The 23,481-nt window shown below is 39.6% G+C and overlaps 1 pseudogene; it reads left to right on the plus strand.

Annotated features, from left to right (window-relative positions):
* The first annotated feature begins 2,121 nt into the window (after positions 1–2,121).
* LOC142435624 (F-box/LRR-repeat protein 5-like) lies at positions 2,122–3,169 on the plus strand (annotated as a pseudogene).
* The last annotated feature ends 20,312 nt before the right edge of the window (positions 3,170–23,481 follow it).

Genomic DNA, 23,481 nt, shown 5'->3' on the forward strand with positions numbered 1-23,481 from the left:
GAGATCCTTCTCCTATTGTACCAACATAACAAAATTCAGAAAGAAACCAATCTTTAAAAGTTTTACAAAAATTATCATATGCACCTATTGTATTTTACAGTTATAAAAATAACAAAAAAGATGCTAAAATAGTCCCAAATAAGCTTAAGCAACAGATGGCAGGCAGTAATTCCCTTTAGAATGACAATTTTCTGTTTGTTTCCCATTTAAAAATGAATATCAATGCTACTTCATACTGCCATTGAGCTGATTACAATTAAAAACAACCCTATATAGGGTTTCTGTGACTTTAAATCTTTATTGGAATTGCATAGCCTCATCTTACTCCCAAAGAGTACCTGGTGGTTTTGAAACAGGATATTTTGTGGTTACTAGCCCACCTTCAGTACAAACAGGACTCCAGGAACCTGTATACCAGTCTCTTTAAACTTACTAACATAAAAGTGATTATTAAAGAGATTAAAGAGCACAAGTAAGAAAGAGTTGCTTGGCTAATTAAGAATATTTCCAATAAATGCAATTTGTTGCTGTTGTCAGCTGCTATCAAGTCAATTCCTATTCAGAGCAATTTCATCATAACAGAAAGAAGCACTGTCCTATGTTGTATCATCCCCACAATTGTTCTATTCCTGATCCTATTGTTCCAGTCTCTGTACCAATGCCAATCAGTCCTGTAATTACCCACTTATTTATTTTTTCTATGTTTTGTTTGATTGCTTTGCTTTTTTTTTTGAGGTTGTATTTTTCTGTACAGGAAACCCAGGATAGGTAAGTCTATTAAAGTAGTTTCTTGAGGTTGGGTAAAGAATAAAATATTCTAAAATTGACTGTAGTGATAATTACACAACTCTGCAATATGTTTAAATTATTGTATGATATGTGAGTTATAAAAATATATCCATTAAATTGTTTTTTTAAACTTGGCTTAATTACAACTCACCGCTCACAAAATATCTTTAACTAGAAGTCCAATTCTTGACCCACAGAAACCAAACCATTAAATGGTTGCTTTAAGCAAACTGTATTTGATTTTTTTTAAAATACAACCTCTTTTTTAACAGAAGAGGAAAAATATCTAGGAAGATAATAAAATATAAATTATAACACTTTCATTTAGAATTATCTTTCTTAAGCAAGAGCATTTGGTTGATTTTCTTAATACTCCTAAATGGTATGCTTGTGAAAAATTGATGATACCAACAACAAATCTTGACAGCTTAGGGTGGAAACCCTACTTTCTGCATTTGGAATCATTTAAACATTGTATTACAAATTAAATTTAAATCCAAATAAAACTATTTGTCAATATATAGCAAAAGGTATGCAGATATTAAAAACTCAAAAGTATAGACATTCACATATTTTAATCAAAGCTTTGAAATATTTTATTATAAAAAGTTAGGCTGAAGTGGTGAGAGTGGCGATACCAGGAGGGTGGAGGGAAGGTGAGGGAGAAAGGGGTAATAGATTACAAGAATCTACATATAACCTCTTCCCTGGGGTACAGACAGCTAAGAAGAGGGTGAAGGGAGATGTCAGATGGTATAAGATATGACAAAATAATAATAATTTATATATTATCAAGGGTTCATGGTGGAGAGGCAAGTAGGGAGGGATGGGGAAAATGAGGAGCTGATACCAAGGGCTCAAGTAGAAAGCAAATGTTTTGAGAATAATGAGGGAAAGATCTGTAAAAATGTGCTTAACACAATGCATGGATATATGGATTGTGATAAGAATTGTATGAGCCCCCAGTAAAATGATTTTTTTAAAGGTAAACTCATATAGAGCCTGAGCATGTGCACAGATGGTAGGGGGACACTAGAGCAGGGAGGGCTCGCTTCAGCATCTATGCTGAACAGAGACAGACAGTGGCGATGGGGCCCTTCCCCCAAAGACACTGGAAAAGTTGATTTGGAAAAGCTTGTTGCAGTAGAACCCCACACAGTACTGCATCCTCCATTGCAGGGAGGTTATCAAAAAGAAAGTAACCACCCAGTCTTAGTAGCTTTTGCAAAGAGACCGCAGAGCTTCTGAGAGCACTCAGACTGTGGATCACTCTGAAGAGCCACAAAGCTTTTTAAGTATTCTATGCATGAGAAATCAAACAAAGAAGCGAAAATGGTGCTGGCCATCTTCAGCTACCTCAATCCTTGGGAGCAGTGCCACTGAAGCCAGATAAGCATCAAGTGGTCCCAGCTGGCCAAGATGTGCTCACTATGGAAACATCTCTACCTTTTCCAGTGGGCCAGAGGTGACTGGAATTGCGGTCTGGCCACATGAGCTGGACACACAGCCAGGTAAGGAACAGGTAGGATGAATGTTGTGCTTTCCAAGAGTGGGATGAAGACATATAGATGAGTCTTTGAGGTCTGGCGTGGAATCAAGTACCATCAGCACTGCACCAAAGAAAAAAATGTTTGCTCTGTGCCATAATTTTCTACCATATGTGGGCTCTTCTGTAAAAAGCCTTGTATTAGCACACAGCTCAGAGGTTTCCAGCAAAATATTTAGACTTCAGAGCTATGCCTGAATCTGGAGCATTTGGATCTCACTCAGACTATGCCTTTGAGTACTGATCTTTTCTGGGCTGCTGCCAGAGTCTTTGGCACCTGACTGTGAGATCACCAAGGTGGCTGTGAAGAAGATCTTGCGAGTAGTTGAGGTTCTGACTTCTCATCAGATTGGCTTTTTTAAAAAACATCTAAAAGCAATGACCACGGCTACAAGATAAAACAGATATAATGACACAGTCAACCTACCCAAACACTTTCACTAACAAAGTCTTCCAAGAAGAAATCAATAATAAGCAGTTCTGGAAGAAGCTGGTGTTTTCTGAACATTTCAGCTTGCCTTATGTGTGGCTGCTCAATGCCAAAGATTTGGTGGATATTGAATATGTGGTGGAATGGAGGCACAGAAACATCGAGAGCCTTTGCATCATGGAGATGTCCCCCAACTTTAGCTGTCCTACCTCTGGGTAACACAATAAAGACATCGTCCTACTAAGGATTAGTGTCTTCGGGCAGCAGCATTGCACTTCTCCTGCTTTTACCTACTATGACCATTCATTCTGCTGTACAGGACCGTTCTAAGAACTATGCCCGCATACCCAGAGTCCTCTGTGCTTTGTAGGAAGGTCCCCAGCACTAAACTTCCCACCACATAAGACTTTATTCGGGAAGTGAAAACTCGACTTGTCCTTCTGTTTCTCAGTCTTTCTGGATGTTACCAGATAACAGACCAAGGTTTCAGGATGATGAGGAGTCGTGCTTCACTTGGAGAACCTGAATATCTTGGGCTAACTTATGTGATGGGAGTAGGCCTACTGGACTTGACCTCTGTGTGTCCTTCCCTGAACATCGAATACTTCTACTGTAGAAACATTAATGATCCTCACGCTGACATAGTCAGCAGATGCCAGAATTTGCAGTGTGGTTTCTGAGCCAGTTGCTGCTCTGGAGAATGACTGCCTCCAGCCCTGTGTCTACTCCACTTAACTAAGCAGTCTTCCTCTTATGCACTTTACTCATGGTACCTGTCACCCGATAACCAATAGAGGCCACCCGTCACAGCCTATTGCCATCCAGGAAATTCTGACTCATCAGTCACTCTGAATCATAAGCTTTTGAGGCTATAAACTTTACAAGAACAGATTGTCAATCTTTCTCAGTGGCCTGTGGATTTCAAAAGCTAGCCTGAAAAACTACTGTCTGTCAACAATGCCATGAATAGCCCAGACAGGCACACACATGTATATAAAAAACTCAAACTGAAACAATATATCATCTCAAACAATTTAACAATTAATTTTATAAAACACAAATTCAATAATTAATTATAAGTATATTCAAGTTTTTATCCCATATTGCATGAGTGCTGGTAACTTGAATTTTATAAGAAAAAGCCGCCCACACCAGCTACATGGACAACTGCCCCGCACCCCAGAAAATTTACTTAAGAGGAAAGCACTGAAGCTGCAGATAGGGAAGAAGGGCATGTTTGATCAGATGGGAGCAAAAAAGGGGGGAGGAAGAGAGAGTGAAGCATATCCTGGCCCATCAGGCCTGGAAGATGATATTCCTGCTCTGAACAGCCAATGGACAGAGTGGACAATATGGTTGATACCACTATGAGAAACACCGTTCCTTGATGGCCCAGGGCCCTATGGGGGACAACACTGGAGACTCAGTGTCAGGACTGGACCAGACTGACTCTGTGACACCAAGGTAAACCACTAAAAGCATGCAACAGAGCAGGGAGTGCATGAGGGACTACAAAGGACAGACTCTGGGGCCAAAGCATGGTCTCCCATTGGACCTGACTGAAGGACATGCCTAGAGGTAAAAAAAATCAGACCTTTATCTATTTACAGGCTTTTCTTTCTTTAAAAAACATTTCTTCTTTTAATTAATTTATTCTTCTATGGGTAATTGGTTTCCTTTTTTAGTTGTCATCGCTCTGTTCTCACACATTGCCTATCTTGCTATGACTTGATTTTTGGTGTATATTATTATCTCTACAGAGCTAGTTAAATAAGATAGACTGGATGACTAGTCTAGAGGAAAAAACAATGGGACCAGTGGTTCCAGGGGGACATGGGTGAAGGGAAAGAATGGGGAAGGAGATGGTGTTGACCAGCCTAGAAACAGGGGAGCAATAAGTGATCCAAAATCAGGAGCAAGGAGGGTGTGAGAGGCCTGGTAGGGATTCAGCAAGGGTAAGGTAACCAAGAAAAATTACTTAAACCCAAATGAAGGCTGAGCAGGATAGTGTGACAAGAAAAAGTAAAAGGAAATAGAGGAAAGAACTAGGTGACAAAAGGTATATATAGAAGTCTAAACACTGGAATGTACATATGTAAATATATTTATATAAGAGTGTGGGGAAACAGATCTATGTGCATACATTTATAGGTTTAGTATTAAGGCAGCAGATGGACATTGGGCCTCCACACAAGCACTTACTAAATGCAAGAACACATTGTTCTATTAAAATGACATTCCAGGATGCACACCTTCCCGACACAATCGCTGAAGAAAAATGTATGCATAAACAAATGTGGTGAAGAAAGCTGACAGTGTCTGGCTATCAAAAGATACAGCATCTGGGGACTTAAAGGTTTGAAGATAAATAAGTGGCCATCTAACTGAGAAGTATCAAAGCCCACATGGAAGAAGCACACCAGATTGTCTGACTATAAGGTGTAGAGGGACCAATTACCAGACATCAAAGAACGAAAAATCATATCAATGGTGTCCACCTCCCTAATACGATCAATGAAAATAAATGTGTACATAAGCAAAAGTGGTGAAGAAAGCTGATGGCGCCCAGATATAAAAAATATATAGTATCTGGGGTCTTAAAGGCTTGAAGATAAACAAGTGGCCATCTAGCTCAGAAGCAAAAAAGTCTACATGGAAGAACACACCAGCCTGTGTGACCATGAGCTGTCAAAGGGATCAAGTATCAAGCATCAAGGAAGAAAGTATCATATAATTGTAAATGTCAATGAGTGCAGAAAGGAGACTCAAAGCCCATTGATAGCCAACTGGACATACCTTACTGAAGGGTTTGGGGAGGAGATGAGCCAGTCAGGGTGCAGGGTAGCAACAATGAAACATATAACTTTCCTCTAGCTCTTAAATGCTTCCTGCCCCGCTAATCCCTCACTATCATGATACCAATTCTAACTTACAAATCTGGTTAAATCAGAGGATATACATAGGTAAAGATAGCAACTTGAAACACACAGAATCCAGGACAGATGACTCCTTCAGGACCAGTGGTGAGAGTGGCAATGCCTGGAGGGTGGAAAGAATGTGGGGTAGAAAGGAGGAACTGATTACAAGAATCTACGTATAGCTTCCTCCCTGGGGGATGGACAGCAGAGAAGAAGGCAAGGGAGATGTCAGACTGTGTAACATATGACAAAATAATAATAATTTATGAATGATGTAGGGTTCTTGAGGTAGGGGGGAGTGGAGAGGGAGAGGAAAAATGAACAGCCAATATTAAGGGCTCAAGTAGAAGGCAAATATTTTGAGAAGATGATGGCAACAAATGTACATATGTGCTTTAAATGTGATAGTGGTTTATCACTTCTTCAATCTTTGTTAAGAATGTCCATTTCCACTGATTTACTGTACAATGCTTTTAGTTTCAATTTCATTCAAATTTTATTTATCTCTTTCTCTGCCCATTTTGGATTAATATTGGGGATTTAAATACTAAATATATGATTGCCAAATTGCTAATGTAAGTTTTTAATATCACATTTCCTGTCAGTATTGTTGAGCTAAATATTTTAGTCAACACACTGAAGTACTATCCAATCCACCTGCTGAATACTCTCATACAGTCCCAGAAACACTAACAAGCAATTCTACTCTGTCCTATTAGATAACTAATAGAATTAAGAATTGTACTCAAAGATAGTGGGTGTGTAAGGGGAGGGTATTGTTGTTGTCTGGTTGTATATTGTTGCTTTGTTTTCCTCTGTCTTGTTTTCGTGCATGTTAGTGTCTCCACAGGTCTGTCTGAATAGGACAGGCTGGAAGAACTATCTGGAGGAAAACAATGGGACCAACAGTTCCAGGGGGACTTGGGGTGGGGGGGATGTAGGGGGGTAAGGAAGTGGTGTTAACAAACCCAGGGACAAGGGAAAAACATGGGACCCCAAATGGTAGAGAAGGGGGAGTGGCAGGCCTGGTGGGAAATGATCAAGGTTAAGGTTGCGTAGAGAAGAGGTATAGCTGTAGCCCAGGTGGGGACGGAGCATGGTAGTAGGGCAGGAGGAAAGTCCAGGGAGATGGAGAAAAGAGCTAGGAGTCAAGGGGCATTTATGGAGGTCCAGACAAAGACATGTACATGCAAATATATATAGGAGGATGGGGAAATAGATCTATGTGTCTATATATAAGGTTTAGTATGAAGGTGGCAGAAGGACCTTGGGCCTCTACTCAAACACTCCCTGAATGCATGGATACTTTCTTTTATTAAATTGGCACTCTGTGATGCTCACTCTCCTGACACAACTGCTGAAGCCAAAGCAGGTGAACAAGTAAATGTGGTAAAGAAAGCTGATGATGCCCAGCTATCAAAAGAGATAGTGTCTGGGGTCTCAAAGGCTTAAAGATAAACAAGTGGCCATCTAGCTCAGAAGCAACAAAGCCCACATGGAAGAACACACGAGCCTGTGTGATCACATGGTCCCGAAGGGATCAGTTATCAGGCATCAAAGAACAAAAATCATATCATTGGCTGCACACCTCCATGATACGATCGCCAAAGACAAACGGGTGCATAAGCAAATGTGGGGAAGAAAGTTGATGATAGTACCAAGCTATCAAAAGAGATAGTGTCTGGGAGCTTAAAGTCTTGAAGGTGAACAAGTGGCAATCTAGCTCAGAAGCAATAAAGCCCACATGGAAGAAGCACATCAGCCTGTGCAATCACGAGGTGCCAAAGGGACCAGGTACAAGGTATCATGCAAAAAATAAAAAGAATATATATATATATACCATATTGAATGAAGGGGGAAGTGAGAGTGGAGACCCAAGGCCCATTTGTTGGCCACTGGAGATCCCCTCATAGAGGGGTTTAGTAGAGGAGATTGGTCAGTCAGGGTGCGAGGTAGTACCAATGAAGAGCACAGCTTTCCCCTACATCCTGGATGCTTCTTTCCCCCAACAACCATGATCCGAATTCTACCTTGCAGGGCTGGACAGGGCAGAGGTTGTATACTGGTACATATGGGAGCTGGAGGAACAGGGAATCCAGGGTGGACGGTACCTTCAGGACCAGGGGTGTGAGGGGCAATGCTTGGAGAGTGGAGGGTGAGTGGGCTGGAAAGGGGGAACTGATTACAAGGATCCACATGTGTCCTCCTCCCTGAGAGACGGACAGCAGGGAAGCAGGGGTAGGGAGACTCCGGATAGGGCAAGATATGACAAAATAACAATCTATAAATTATCAAGGGCTCATGAGGGAGGGGGCAGGAGGGGAAAAAAAAGAGCTACCTAATGTAAAGGGCTCAAGTGGAGAGAAATGCTTTGAAAATGATTAGGGCAAAGAATGTACGGATGTGCTTTATACAATTGATGTATGTATATGTATGGATTGTGATAAGACTTTTATGAGCCCCTAATAAAATGTAAAAAAATAAAATAAAATGAAAAAACCTAAAAAAAAATAGTGGGTGTGAGTGTTTTGCTTTTCCTGCTGAACTGTGAATCACAATTCTGATATATTTCATTTTCCTTCAACTCAATTCCACTATCCACTAGAATAGTAGTTCTCAACTTTCCTTTAATACAGTTCCGCATGTTGTTGTGACTCCAACCATAAAATTATTTTTGTTGCTACTTCAAAACTGTAATTTTGCTACTGTATTAATAGTAATGTAAATATCTGATATGTAGGCTGTATTAGATGACCCCTGTGAAAGTGTCGTTCGACACCCAAAGGGGTTGCAACCCACAGGTTGGGAACTGCTGCACTAGTGAAATATACATAAGGTTCCTATAAGATTATTACTAGATATTATTCACTGTAACTGAGTGATTACAACTCATAACAGAAAAGGGTAGAACTCCCTCCACACACATAGTTTGCAAGACTGTAATCTTTACAGATACAAAATGTCCCATCATTCTCTCTCAGGGTTAGTCCAGGTTAAGTAGAGAAATAAATCCAGAGACACTCATATGTGTATATGAAAGCACTTTATATCAAAAAGTAATTGTATATTAAGAAACCATCCCAGCCTACTCCAAATCAATTTCATAAATATGAGATTAGTCCATATATCCAATACTAGTCCATGAATTCCTTATCAGTTTCATGTAGCACAAGCACTGATGTTGAATGCAGAAAGATTACAGGCCGGTAGATGAAAATGTTTTTGGATCCAATGGATGTGTAAGCATCTCAGCTCTGGTGCAGGTCTCCACTTGGCTCCTCCAACTTCACAAGTATCTCAACAGCAGGAAAGTGAAGCAGAGAGAGGGTGTCCTCGCAGGCCTTAGTAAGTTTCTGCCGGGCTTGTCAGGAGGAAGATGAAAAGAGAGAGAGGACATTCTCAGAATCCTCATGAGAAGGCCACACCCACAAAGAGGCATCATTAGCCTATGATCTGATTGACAGGTTAGAGTCCATCCCTATACTTACTTATCAAGTTGACATGAAGTCATGTAACTACTACAATAACTTAAAGGTTGGCAGTGCAAACCCACCTTGCTGGAACCCACCTTCCTGACTAGACTATCCATTCTATTGACTAACCAAAAACCTAAATCACAACTAAAAAAATCAATGCTGACTCAACCCTGTGGGTTTCTGAAACTCTAAATGTTTACGGGAGTAGGAAGTCCAGTCCTTTTCCCATTGACTTGCTGGTGGTTTATAACTGCTGACCATGAGGATCATTGCCCAATACATAACCACTATACCACTATGTATATACACACACACAAAAATGGCTACCTTACCTCTAAATAAAAGGAACCAAGCTAATAAACTACCATGTTACTTTCAGCTATGAGAACTCTACAAGACAAAATAGAACTATAAGTTTTCCAAAGTTGTGGTCTTTACACAAACAGGCCACCATATATCACAACTGAAAAACATTTCATGGATTAGCAGTTGGGCTCTTGATATACTTTATGCCAATGACAAATTTGTGGATATTATAATTTAGTTTGATATTATACTATAACTAATCAGGAAAATAGAATAAGGATATTCGGACCTTTAGTGTCCTATCTTTGTCACTTTCTATTAATCTATCAAAATCATTACTGTGTTAGTCTGGGTACTTTAAAGAAACAAATCCACAGAAACTCTTGTATAAGAGAGTGTTCTTTATAAAGATTAAGTGTACATCGAGAAAACATCCCAGAAAGGGAGCCAAGGGATGGACATCTTGTCATTTTTTCCCTTTGAATAAATGTCACTTTTTGTGGCAAAAAACGAAGAAAACATCCCAACCAGTGCTACCCAAGCCCACAAGTCAAACAGTAATCCATAGGTCTGATACCAATCTACAAAGTCCTCCTCCATCTCCTAAAACACACACAATGACACTGACTGCAGGAGGAAAGCCAAATCAGTGAATGTGTAAGCATCTCAGCATTGGCAGGGGTCTCCACACAGCTGCCCCAGCACCCAGGGCTGCATTGGGGTAGGTCCATGCGGCTTCTCCTTGGGGTTGTCTTGCAGGAACTGAGCCTTGCCAGCTAAAGCAGGGAACTGACTAAGGCAGCTGTACGCCAGCCCAACCATCAGAAAGCAAGAGCCAAAGAACTAGAAAGGCGAAGCTCACTGAGCCATATCTCTCTCCACCCTTTAATTAACCCCACATGTGTTAATTAGCCAGGTTGTCACAATAAACTTTAACTAAATCAATTGCCATCAAGTCAAATTTTTAAGTCAAATAATAGAAATTAATTGAAAATCAAGTTCTGGAGAAAATAATTCACATGAGAAGGAAAGAAAAGCAGATGTGGTAGATAGATAAATTAATGTCAATTTTAAGATAAATAAAAGTGTAAATGATGATATTAAACCTGTCAATCAGGTCACAGCCTGCTGGAACCTTCTGGTGGGTGTGGCCTCATCATAAGGAGGACTCTGGAAATCCCCTCACTTTTTATATGCCTGCACCTGCCTACTGATCGACCCTGGTTAATGTGAGAGCCCTGGAGATGAGCCCACTGCCATAAGACTTTGCAACCACCAGTCTTGAATTTTCCTACACTCTGCATGTACCTCGGACTGGGCTGGATTGTTTCCTTGATGCATAATTAATTCTTGATATAAAGTACTTCCTTACACACATATGTGTGTGTGTGTGTGTGTGTGTATGGACTTGTTTCTCTAGTAGATCTGGCCTAACACAGGAAACAACTAAATTGAGAATTTTAATCATTATTTTCAGTGACTCAATCATAAAATTAACAAGGTAAAATATCTGGACACTATACACTAGTGTTTCAAAAAAATAAAAGGTCACTGGGGTCACTGGAATGATCAAGGGAGCTGCAATAGCAGATACTGGCACTTTATCCTTGGTTATCAACTGAAGTATAAAAGGTTTTTGTTTGTTTTTTATTGTAGGAGGTAGAAAGACACAAGCAATTTTGTTTCTGCCAAGGGCATTACTACTGTCATAGAGTCCATCCCAACTCATAGTGACCCTACTAGGCAGGATAGAACTACCTAGAGGGTTTCCAAGACTGTAACTCTTTGCCAGAGTAGAAAGCCTCTACTTTCTCCTAAGGAGTGGTTAGTGGTTTCAAATTGCTGACCTTGCAGCTAGCAACCCAATGTATAATCACTAAACAATCAAGGCTCCCTGAAAATAGGACAATAGGTCAAAAATTTTGGTAACCTATGCTACATAACCAAGCCCCAAGCTGCACCTAATTTAAGGGACAATCAACAAGAGTAAGTAAACATAGTAATTATCTATACATTCAATGAAAAAGCCCAGGCATATAAAATAGAAGTGAGAAGAGAAATAGACAACTCCATATTAAAAGTAGTACATTTTTAGGCATTGCTTTTAATGAAAACAGATATATAAATTCAAATAATTTACATCAAAATACTGCAAAGTATCGTATCTGATAAAACTGCTACAATTTAAAAACAACTACTGGAAAATTAAGGAAACAATTCAAACACATGGAAATTGTGTACTAATTGGTTAGTCTTAATTAATTCAATGGTAATAGCTTTTAAAAGTAGAATCAAGCAAGACAGCAAGTTCACAATTACAAAAAAAAATAAATCAATAGTTTCAAGCAGTAATAAATGAAACAGACAACTACACCGAATTAATAAAATTTACAAAATATGGTGTCAACTAACTCCACATGGAAGAAGTGCATCAACCTGTGTGATCAAAGGATTATAAATAATCTAAATTTAAAGGAGGGGATATCAGAGTTTAAATGGTGAACCTTTGCAGAAGACTGTGGACAACAGTGGAAGCTCAAAAACCAATCTGTAAGGTTCACATATCGATAAAGCTTTGATGAATTGTGGGATATTAATAGTTTTGTGTGTTAGTATTTTTTTGTGTGTGCCCACATGGCTTCTGTAGGAACATGTGGGTGGAGTTTGGCCTGGTAATCAGGTCACAGATTGATTGGAGGGTGACCAAGGTAAATGGCTCTCTTCCTCTTTTTTCTCCCTGTGCCAGACGAGCAGCTCACTAACTGTGGGTGAAGCCAACCCATGGATCATTGTGGATTGTATCTCTTTACCATGGGTCTCTACACCCTAAGGCTCCACAGCAACCTGCTTCACTATGCTGCTGCACTACTGGCCATCATGGGTTGGCTTCACCCACAGTTAGTGCAGAGCAGCTAACTCAGGCAGCAATGAGCTGCTTGTCTGGGATATTAATAGTTTTGTGTGTTAGTATTTTTTTTGTGTGTGCCCACATGGTTTCTGGTACCCAATAATTCTCTGCTATTTCACACTGAAGTGTATGGTTGTCTGGCTCATCTTCCTACTGTTGCCACCCACCCTTCCCATGGCTTCTGCTGTGTACTGACTCTGCTCATATCACCTGCAACTGGACTCTGAACCTCCTACAAGTCACTTTTCTGTTTGCTTGACTGTGGTAATCAAAAATGAGATAAAACACCTAAAAATTTGGACTCATCAAAAATGAGATGAATTATCCTCAGTGTTAGTGAGCAGAAATGAACCAGGATTAGTGATTTTAAACCAAAAAAAGCATGCCATTTCTATAACCAAAATGACAAATCAGGAAGAATGTAATGCATTCCCTGTCAAAAGGACATTTCATGATGAATCTTGATGTTTAATGTTGTCTGCCTGTGAAAAGATAATATCTGTCAGTTTTCAAGGAAATCCAATCTATACAACTATTATTCAAATTTAAGCACCACCATGATATCTAGTGATGAAGCTATTGAAGGATTCTACCAATGTCTTCAATTGGAAATTGATGAAACATGAAATCAAGATGCATTGATAATTATTGACTATTTGAATATAAAAGTTGTGGGAAAGGGAAAGAAACAATAGTTTGAAAGTATGCTGTTGGTGACAGAAATTAACCTGGAGATCATTATGAATTGTTCATAGCAAATACTTTTTTCAACAACAAAAATGGCAACTATACACATACACTTCTACAGATGAAATACATGTAAATAAAATTGACTACACCTGTGGGAAGAGACCATGGAGAATCTCTGTATCATCAGCTACAATGAGTCAATGTTCGGACTGTGAGTTTGTGTGTGAGCACACACAAGCACACATGGGGGTGGGGGGAAACTATCAATGGTTCATACCTAAAATCAGGTTGAGTTGACCAAAAATCAGGTTGAGTTGACCAAAATTAAAACATGTCCATTAGATCCAAAATATTACCTTGAGTCTATCCCACCTGAATTTTGAGTATATCTAAGAACCTATTTAACTCATTAAACACTAAAGACAAAAAGACCTGTTGAGCTGTGGGAGAACATTAAGATCACTCATGACAAAATATATTTACTTGTGTTTTGTTCAACTGTATGGAACATAATAAACTATGGATAGCCTTGAGAATGGGATTTTGCTAATACTTAATTGCACTTATGGGGAAACTATCCATGGATAAAAGGCAGTTATGTGAGCAAAACAAGGGAATATAGCTTGGTTTAAAAATCAAGAAAGTTATATTTACAGCAAGGGGAGAGTAGGAATCCTTGTAGTGGTGGAGTACACATAATCTAACTGGAGGAATTACAAAGAGGCAAACCAGGGGTGAACATGGTAATGGGGTAGGAGGAAGGTAAAAGGAAATAAAGGAAAGAATTAATAAACATAAGTATTCCCTCTACACAAGAACACATTGTTCTAATAATGTGGCACTGGGCGATGCTCACTGCCCTGACATGATCACTGAAGACAAAATGGGTGCATAAGCAAATGTGGTGAAGATAGCTGATGGTGTCTGGCTATCAAACTATATAGTGTCTGGGGTTTTAAAGGTTTAAAGATAAATAAGTAACCATCTATCTTAGAAACAACAAAGCCTCCATGGAAGAAGCACATCATCCTGTGTGATCATGAGGTGTCTATGGGACCAGGTATCAGGCATCTAAGACCCAGAACAAAACCATTCCCAATTGAAATAGGTGGGTGGGGGCAGCATGGAGTGGAGACACAATGCCCATTTGTAGACTATTGGACATTCCCTCACAAAGGGGTCACAGGGAAGAGATGAGCCAATCAGAGTGTAGTATAGCACCAATCAAACACACAACTCTCCTCTAGATCTTTGGTGCTTCCTAACCCCCACTATCATGACCTCAATTCTACTTTACAAATTGGATTAGACCAGAGCACGTACACTGCTACAGATAAGAACTAGAAACACAGGGAATTCAAGAGAGATAAACCCCGAAGGGCCAACAAGGAGAGTAGAGATACCAAGAGAATTAGGAGAGGGTGGGGAAAGAAATGAGGAACCAATCACAAGGATCAACCTAGAACACCCTTCCAGGGAGATTAATAATATAAAAGTGGGTGAGGAGTGGCAGAGGACGATGTAAGTTATGGAAATAATAATCTATCTTATTAAGGGTTTGTGAGGGAGGGAGGGTTAAGGAGGAAGGGGAAAGAAATGGGGAGCTGATATCAGGGGCTTAAATGGAAAGAGAATGCTTTGAAAATGATGATGGTAGCATATGTGCAAATGTGCTTGATAGCGGATGAATGTATGGTTTGTTATAAGAGATGTAAGAGCCCCCCCCCCATTAAAAGCATTTCTAAAATGATAAAATAAAAACAATACATAATATATTAAGGGTTCACTTGGGTGGCAGGGAGTGGGGGATAAGAGTGATATCAAAGGCCTCAAGAAGAAAGCTAATGTTTCAAATTTGTTGATGCCAATAATTGTACATAACCTCTAGAGATAACAGGTGTATGTTTTTAAATGTAAGAGCCCTCAATAAAATGAGTTATTAAAATATAATAAAACATATTTCTCAATGTTCTAAGTTAAAATATATACACATATTACAGGGTTGTGTCCTCAGCATACTTAATCAATCTGTATGCAAGTATTAATCAAAACAGCTAGATTATATAAATAACTCTCTATCATCTAGGGAATTGGAGTGGGTTGGAGGAAAGCTTACAGGTATACAGATGACCCAACCTCTGAGGATTTGTAGCTCCTTGCAAATGAAAATCAAGGATTGCAGCCTTCAGTATGGATTACACTCAATGCATAATCCTCAATTAAGTAAGGCCAAAATCTTCACAAGTGGACCAACAAGTAACATTATGATAAATAAAGAAAAAGATGAAATTATCAAGAATGTCCTATTAGGACCGAAAATCAAAGCTCATGAAAGCATGAGTTTTAAGCAAAGAATTATAAGTCTTTGTCACATTATAGTATGAAAAAGTACTAAAAGTAGAAACTGTTCTAACTATACCTTTAAATAACTAGGATACAATGTAAAATGAAAGGTGAAAAATGCTTGTTACTTATCTAAAATCTTTTTACGTAATAATATTTCTCAATAGTGGAAGATTCACTGTTGTGTTAGGGCGGTTAACTAGAAAACAAATCCAGTGATACTTATTATGTATAATATAAGAAAGAGCTTTATATCAAAAACTAATTATATATCAAGAAAACATCCCAGGTCATTAACTCAATTCATAAATCTGATAGAAGTCCCTATTCAAACTCATGCAACCACATGCAATGATGCAGAATTCAGTAAGATCACAGACTGGTGGGTACAGAGATGTAAAATATAGCAGGGATCTGGCAGCTCTCAGGGTTAAGCAGGGTCCCAGGGTCTTCTTTCTGAGAAGGCCACACTCCCAAAGAAGCACCATCAGGTGTTTTTTTTAATGTCAGTTGACATAAAATTTCTAACTACCACGAGGGCTTACTAACCACATAACCTCATAAGATTCACTGATATTTGCAAACTTTCAGCACTAGCTTTCTGTATTTTAATTTAATAACAGACTAAGGAGGGAAAATGGTTTGTTCATATAATCAATTACAAGAAGTTGAATTTGAATCTTTTGATTTCTTTTTCACTCTAAATTTCAAAAATAAACAAGCACCAAATTTGGAGAGGAAGGTGATTGTCAAGTGTGAAATAAAAGTAAATTATGAATTTTACATTCATTTAATTTGTTGGCTATTTTCTAAATATAAAATTTTCCCTAACATTTTCTCTTTTCTTAAAAAACATATTATTTTCTATTTTTTCATAGTTTATCATTTTATTATGAAGAAACTTATTCATTAAGTTAGATGAGCTTTCCAAAAACTTACAATGAAGATATGTTCACTAATAATCAATAAAACATCAGCAGAATTATTATACTGGGCAAAGAGGCAATACACAACATACAACATAAAAAAGATACAATAAGAGAAAGACAAAAAGCAGCAGTACAGCATCTCGCAACTCACCTTCTTCAAGCATTTTCTGCAGTTTTTCTGCCCCTTCTTGAATTCTTTCTTGGTCATTGCTATTTACCACAAAAATAAGACCCTGGGTATTTTGGAAGTAATGCCTTGACGACCTACATCCCATATCATGAAAAATGTTCTTGTATTCTCTTTCCACATTAAAACCAATAGTAGGAATGGTGGTGACTATCTCTCCTAACTTCAGTTTATACAGTATGGTCCTTTTGAGAGCAACATCCAATCCAACCATCAAAATGCACATCTACCTGATCCCTTCTACACCTCATGTTCATACAGGCTTGTGTGCTTCTTCTCTGTGGGCTTTGTTGTTTCCGAGCTAGATGGCCGCTTGTTTGCCTTCAAGCCTTTAAGACCCCAGACACTATATCTTTTGATAGCTGGGTACCATCAGCTTTCTTCACCATGTTTGCTTACGCACATGTCTGTCTTCCGCGATCATATTGGGAAGACGAGTATCATGAAAGGGTCGTTTAGCTGAGCAAGATGCTCTTTTATTAAGGGAATGCACACGAGGAGGCCCAATGTCCACCTGCTACCATATTACTAAACCTATAATTATATGCACATAACTTTATTTCCCCCATAATTATAAATATATTTACATATATAGATGTCTATATTTAGGCTTCTATATATGTCCTTTGCCTCCTACTCCTTTCCTCGGTTTCCTTACACTTTCTTCCTGTCCCACTACCATGTTCAGCCTTCATTCTGGTTTCAGTAATTCCTCTCAGTTACCTTACCCTTGGTCATTCCCTACCAGTCCTCCCATCCCCTCCCTGCCACTGGTTTTGAACCACTCGTTGTTCCCTTGTTCCTTGGTTGGCCAACACCTCCTCCCTTCCCCTACCTTCCACACTCTCATGTCCCTCTGGGACCATTGGTCCTGTTACTTTCTTCTCACATAGTTTGTCCAGCCTATCTTATCTAGATGCACCTGCGGTTATAATAATATGTGCATAAAATTGTGGATGGCTTTTACAGCACCAAAGTGGCACATAAGAACATGGCAATGATGGCAGCAACACCGACAAGCTAACACAAAAAAACCACTGACATACAAAATTTAAAAGAAGAGAAACAAAACAAAAAAACAGAAGAAAAATAAGCCTGTTAATAGTTCAAGGTCTGTTAGTTGACCTTTAGGAGTGTTTTCTGGATGAGTCTGGTGGGGTGCCACATCCTGGCCCCAAAGTCAATCCTTTATACCCCCTCAGGACCTCCTTGCTCTGCTTCCCCTGCCGTTCCTCAGTGTGTTCACACTCAGCTCAATAGCACATCCCCACTGTGTCTCGGGTGCTGTCCCATGTAGGGCCATGGGTCAGTGCAGGATGCCGCATCTCACAGTTGGGCCAGCTATATGGTTCTCTCAGTACATTGGGCCTTTGAGCTGGGCTATCATCCTTGGTGGGTTCAGGTGTGGTTCTTCCTCCTTCCTTTGCTTCAGCTTTCTTCTGGGTGTGGTGTGGTAGGTCAGTTCCTTTCCTACACTAGACTATCTATTTTCATTTTCTGTGGTACTCCCTTTGATCATGGGGGTCAGGCTAATTCTGGTTATGGAAGGCGTATGGTCCAATCCCTTTATGGATTCCTCCACACGTTACATTGCTCTCCTGGTTTGGTGCGTCATGGTGGAGTCTGTATGCACTTTCCAGTTCTGTGGGGATACAACCAATACTCTCCCCCTGGGTGGGTTAGTTCCATGTTCCCCCAAGCCATCAACTCAGCTTCTCCCCACCCCTCTTGTGTGATCACCTTCCCCACATAAACGCTGAAAGTAAACAAATGGCCATCTAGCCCAGAAGCAACAAAGCCCACATGGAAGCAGCAAACCCACATGTGTGATCATGAAGGGCCGAGGGGAACAGGTTTCAAGCACTAAATGTGTGGGGGTTAAGGGGGAATCATATCATCGTGAATGAGCAGCGAGCGTGATGGGGACCCAATGCCCATCTGTAGACAACTGGACATCCCTTGCAGAGGGGTAGTTGGGAGGAGGTGAGTCACTCAGGGTTCAGTGTAGCAACAATGAAACTCACAACCTTCCTCAAGTTCTTAAATGCTTCCTCCTTCCCAGTATCATGATCCCTCCCCACTATCATGATCCCAATTCTGCCTTGCAAGCCTATTTAGACGAGAGGATTCACAGCGGTACAGATGGAAACTGGATACACAGGGAATCCTGGACAGATGAACCTCTCAGGACCAGTGGTGAGAGTGGTGATACCAGGAAGGAAGTGGGGGTAGAAAGGGGGAACTGATCTTGGGGATCTACATATAACCTCCTCCCTGGGGGATGGGCAACAGAAAAGTGGGTGAAGGTAGACACTGGGCAGTGTAAGATAAGATAAAATAATAATTTATAAATTATCAAGGGTTCAGGAGGGAGGGGAGGGGGAGAAGAAGCGAAGGGGAAAAAGGAAAATGAGGAGCCAATTCCTGGAACCCAATCAGAAAGCGAATTTTGAGAATGATGAGGGCAATGAATGTATAAGGGTGCTTTACACAATTGATGTATGTATGGATTTTGATGAGTTGTATGAGCTAAATAGAATGATTTAAAAAATAAAAATAAAGTCCCTTCTCCATCTTCAAGTGACATCCAATGCACCAGGAAGATGGCAATGCTTAGTTAACAGTGGCCTGCTCCTGCTACTCACTCCTGTAATGTCCTTGCCTCCTCCACCCACTACTGAGAAGCACTGCTCCAAGTAACAGAAGCACTGCTCCAAGCAGAGGAAGTCACAGAAGTTACAGGAGGCTTTTAGGTATAGAAGTGACATAAAAGTGGCATCTTCAGAGAGAAAAAAGAGGAGCTGATACTAAGGGCTCAATAGCAAATAAATGTCTAGATGTAATGAGGGCAACATGTACAAATATGCTTGATGCAATTGGTGTGCGGAGTGTGATAAGAGGTGAAAAAGCACCAGTAAAATGATCTTTTAATAATAAAAAAAATGTGCATCTACTTTTTGCGGAAGAGGCCGGAGAAGAGACAAGATATAGTAAGACTATTTGCGGTGGGGGCACTTGTGCTGGGCAGGAGCAGAAGGTGTTTGGGGGGCGTCCCCTGGCCTTTTCTTTCACTTTTCTGGCAAACTGAATGAGAAAGAAGAGAAGAGCTGAGGAAGATAGAGGGCGTGGGTGGGGACTAGGATGGGGGCAGACTGCTCTCCGGTGACTGATGGGAGGAAGCTCTGGGACCCTGGCAAAAATAAGCAGGGAAAGGACCTACTACTCCGCGACTGGTTGTACCACGTCATACGGCGACTGAGGCGACTCCGGCTCACTTACGTCAACTATTAGGAATAGATTCTACCTAGCAGTAATGACAAGAAAACAAAAAGTTGTCTCACCCTAGAAAAATATATCCATGTATATTTAGAGTATCAGATTATTGCAAAAGTAAACATTATTTTACATTTGTTTTTTTTCACTTTATACTTGTTTCCCTGAACAAAACAAAGTCTTAATTTTCCTTTAAAGCTTCTGTCATCTGCATGATCTGTTAAAATTAACAGGGAAAATTTTAAGAAGAGAAACATATAATCCATAGGAAGGTTACTCTCAATGCATCTCCACCCGCCCTTTCGCTGCTTGTTCTAATAAATGATCAGACTAAATTTCTATCTGTACAGTACTAGATATACTTCTACAATTAGTTTGAAACTCTCATTGAGAGTTGCAATAATGATTTTTTAAAAGTTTTTGTAATTTGTATTTACTTTAAAACAAATTTGAAATACTTATTTCTACAGTAGAACTAAACTCAAAATCAAACTCACTGCCATAAAATTGATGCCAACTCATAGCAAGTCAAGGTAGAACTGGCCTGTGGGTTTCCAAGACTAACTCTTTTCTTTTCCGTTCTTTAAAAAAATTATTTTATTTGGGGCTCATACAATCCAAACATACATCAATTGTGTCAAGCACATTTCTACATTTGTTGCCCTCGTCATTCTCCAAACATTTGCTCTCCACTTGAACACTTGGCATGAGCTCCTCATTTTTACCCCTCCCTTCCCATTCTCCCCTCCCTCATGAGCCCTTGATAATTTATAAATTATTATTTTGTCAGATCTTACACTGTCAACCTTTCCCTTCACCCACTTTTCTGTTGTCCATCCCCCAAAGAGGAGTTTATATGTAGATCCCTGAAATTTGTTCCCCCTTTCCACCCCACCCTCCCTCCACCATCCTGGTATTGCCATTTAAAGCTTGAAGTATCCCCTTGTCCTGATCACAAAGCTGCTTCTGTAATAGACCAGGTTGACCAGAGAAAACAAATTCAGACACTCATATATGTATAAGAGATAACTTTATATCAAGAAGTAATTATGCATCAATAAAGCACCCCGACCCAATCCAGATCAAGTCCATAAGTTCAATATTAGCCCATAGGTCCAATATTAACCCATAGTTCCTCTTAAGACTCAGGAAGCACATGCAATGATGCCAATGCAGAAATAGCACAGGCCGGAGGGTACAAAGTGTTGTGCATCCATTGTTGGTGGAAACACACCTAGAGCTCTGATTGTCATAAATGTCATAAATGTGGCTTTATGTGTCTTGTCTACAGGAATATGAAACAGAAAGTGTCCCACCTCTTTAGATGGCAGAATCAAGAAAGAATTCCTAGAATCCTAATGAGAAGGCTATGCCCACAAGGAGAGATCAAGTTGACATGAAATTGTCATGAAATTGTATAACTAGCATAATTTGGATTCAGGTACATGTTCCACAGGAGCACAACTAAGTATTCTGGAATTCCCATATGTTCAAGGCTATCCACAGGTTTCTATGACCCACCCAGTAAGATGCATTCTCAAAATCAATAAAGTACATCTGCTAGTATTCTCTGTTTTCAGCCAAAACATCCTATATCAGCATATTCCTTATTCTGCATCCTCTTCTGAATGAGTCTGCACCTTTGGCAGCTTCCTATAAATGCTAAAAGACCTTAAGCAAAATTTAACTTGTATGTGCTGTTTGTATATATGATACTGTTCTTTTTCCTGAGTGCTTTCGGTACTTCATGAACTTGTTGAAACATTTTAATTGGAATTTCTTCATTTTATGAGTTTTGTTTTGGCTAATACTTTTAGGGTAACTTGGACATTTTTTTCAATACTATTGGTTTGATCATATACACCTGTTGAATGATTCTATGTCAAAAGTTATTTTTTGTACAGTTAATTTGTGTATTCTTTTTTTTAATTTTAACAATTTATTGGGGCTCATACAATTCTTTTCACAGTTCATGCATATACATACATCAATTGTATAAAGCACATCTGTACAGTCTTTGCCCTAATCTTTTTTTCTCCTCTTTTCTTTTTTTTACATTTTATTAGGGACTCATACAACTCTTATCACAGTCCATACATATACATACATCAACTGTATAAAGCACATCCATACATTCCCTGCCCCAATCATTCTCAAAGCATTTGCTCTCCACTTAAGCCCTTTGCATCAGGTCATCTTTTTTTTTCCCCTCCCTCCCCTTTCCCCCCTCCCTCATGTGCACTTGGTAATTTATACATTGTTATTTTGTCATATCTTGCTCTATCCGGAGTCTCCCTTCCCCCCCTTCTCTGCCATCCCTCTCCCAGGGAGGAGGTCACATGTGGATCCTTGTAATCAGTTCCCCCTTTCCAACCCACTCACTCTCCACTCTCCCAGCATCGTCCCTCACACCCTTGGTCCTGAAGGTATCATCCACCCTGGATTCCCTGTACCTCCAACCCTCATATGCACCAGTGTACAGCCTCTGTCCTATCCAGCCCTGCAAGGTAGAATTCGGATCATGGTAGTTGGGGGGAGGAAGCATCCAGGATCCGGGGGAAAGCTGTGTTCTTCATCGATACTACCTCACACCCTAATTAACCCATCTCCTCTCCTAAACCCCTCTATGAGGGGATCTCCATTGGTCGACACTTGGGCCTTGGGTCTCCACTCTGCACTTCCCCCTTCTTTACATCATCTTGTGATGATCCCTACATCATTCTTTATTTTACCAATAGAATCTTTCAATATTGGAATTTAAGATTTTCATTTTTTTCTTGAATTCTTTCAGTTTAAGATATGCTGAACATGTCCTTCCATTTTGCTTTTCTAACTCTCTTTGCATATTTCATGATATTTGGCTCTGTGTTTTCAATATTCCCTTTGAAAATTTCTGTACAACTCTTTAATGTCATGTGTTTTATGTGCTTTAGCTATTCTACAATTATGATCATGTTTTAGGTTTTTTTATATCCACTGTTATCCTGTCTTTCTTTTTGGTCTCTTTAATAACTTTTTTATTTCTTCAGAGCATAGTGGGTTAATTATTGTTCTCTTAACCAACAGGTCAGTAGTTCTTAACCACCAGTCACTCCTGAAGAGGTTGATAGTTTTGAAAACATACAGGAGCTATTCTACCCTGTCCTAAAGGGCTACTATGATATAGAGTCAATTCAATGATAGTGAGATTGGTTAGGTTTCAGTTTTATTGTTTCATATATAATGTTCTTGATTTAGCACTGCAGCTAATTAGGTGTTCTATCATTAGTGTTCAATGCAGTAAATCTGTTCTAGGTAGAAAATTCAGGTAGAAAAGACTCAAGGTCACTTTTAGGCTATCATGTACTTAAAATTTTTTTTCTTCAGTTCAGTCTGAATTTACAGGTAAGCAATTGATAGTCTGTTCCAAAGCCAGGTGTTAGCTACTGATAATGAGCTTCCCCATCATCTCCTCCCATACATATAGTCAATTTGCTTGATCCATCATCTCCTCCCACACATGTAGTCAATTTGCTTAATGTATATTCCATCTGTAGAAGTCCATGTGTATAGTAGCAGTTTGTGTTGCTGGAAAAGCCTATTTGCTATTAGCAGGTTGATTCTATTTTTCTTTTTTAAAAATCATTTTATTGGGGGCTCTTACAACTCTTATCACAATCCATACATACAGCCATTGTGCCAAGCAC

Source organism: Tenrec ecaudatus, chromosome Y (assembly GCF_050624435.1).
Source record: "Tenrec ecaudatus isolate mTenEca1 chromosome Y, mTenEca1.hap1, whole genome shotgun sequence".
Classification (NCBI taxonomy): Eukaryota; Metazoa; Chordata; class Mammalia; order Afrosoricida; family Tenrecidae; genus Tenrec; species Tenrec ecaudatus.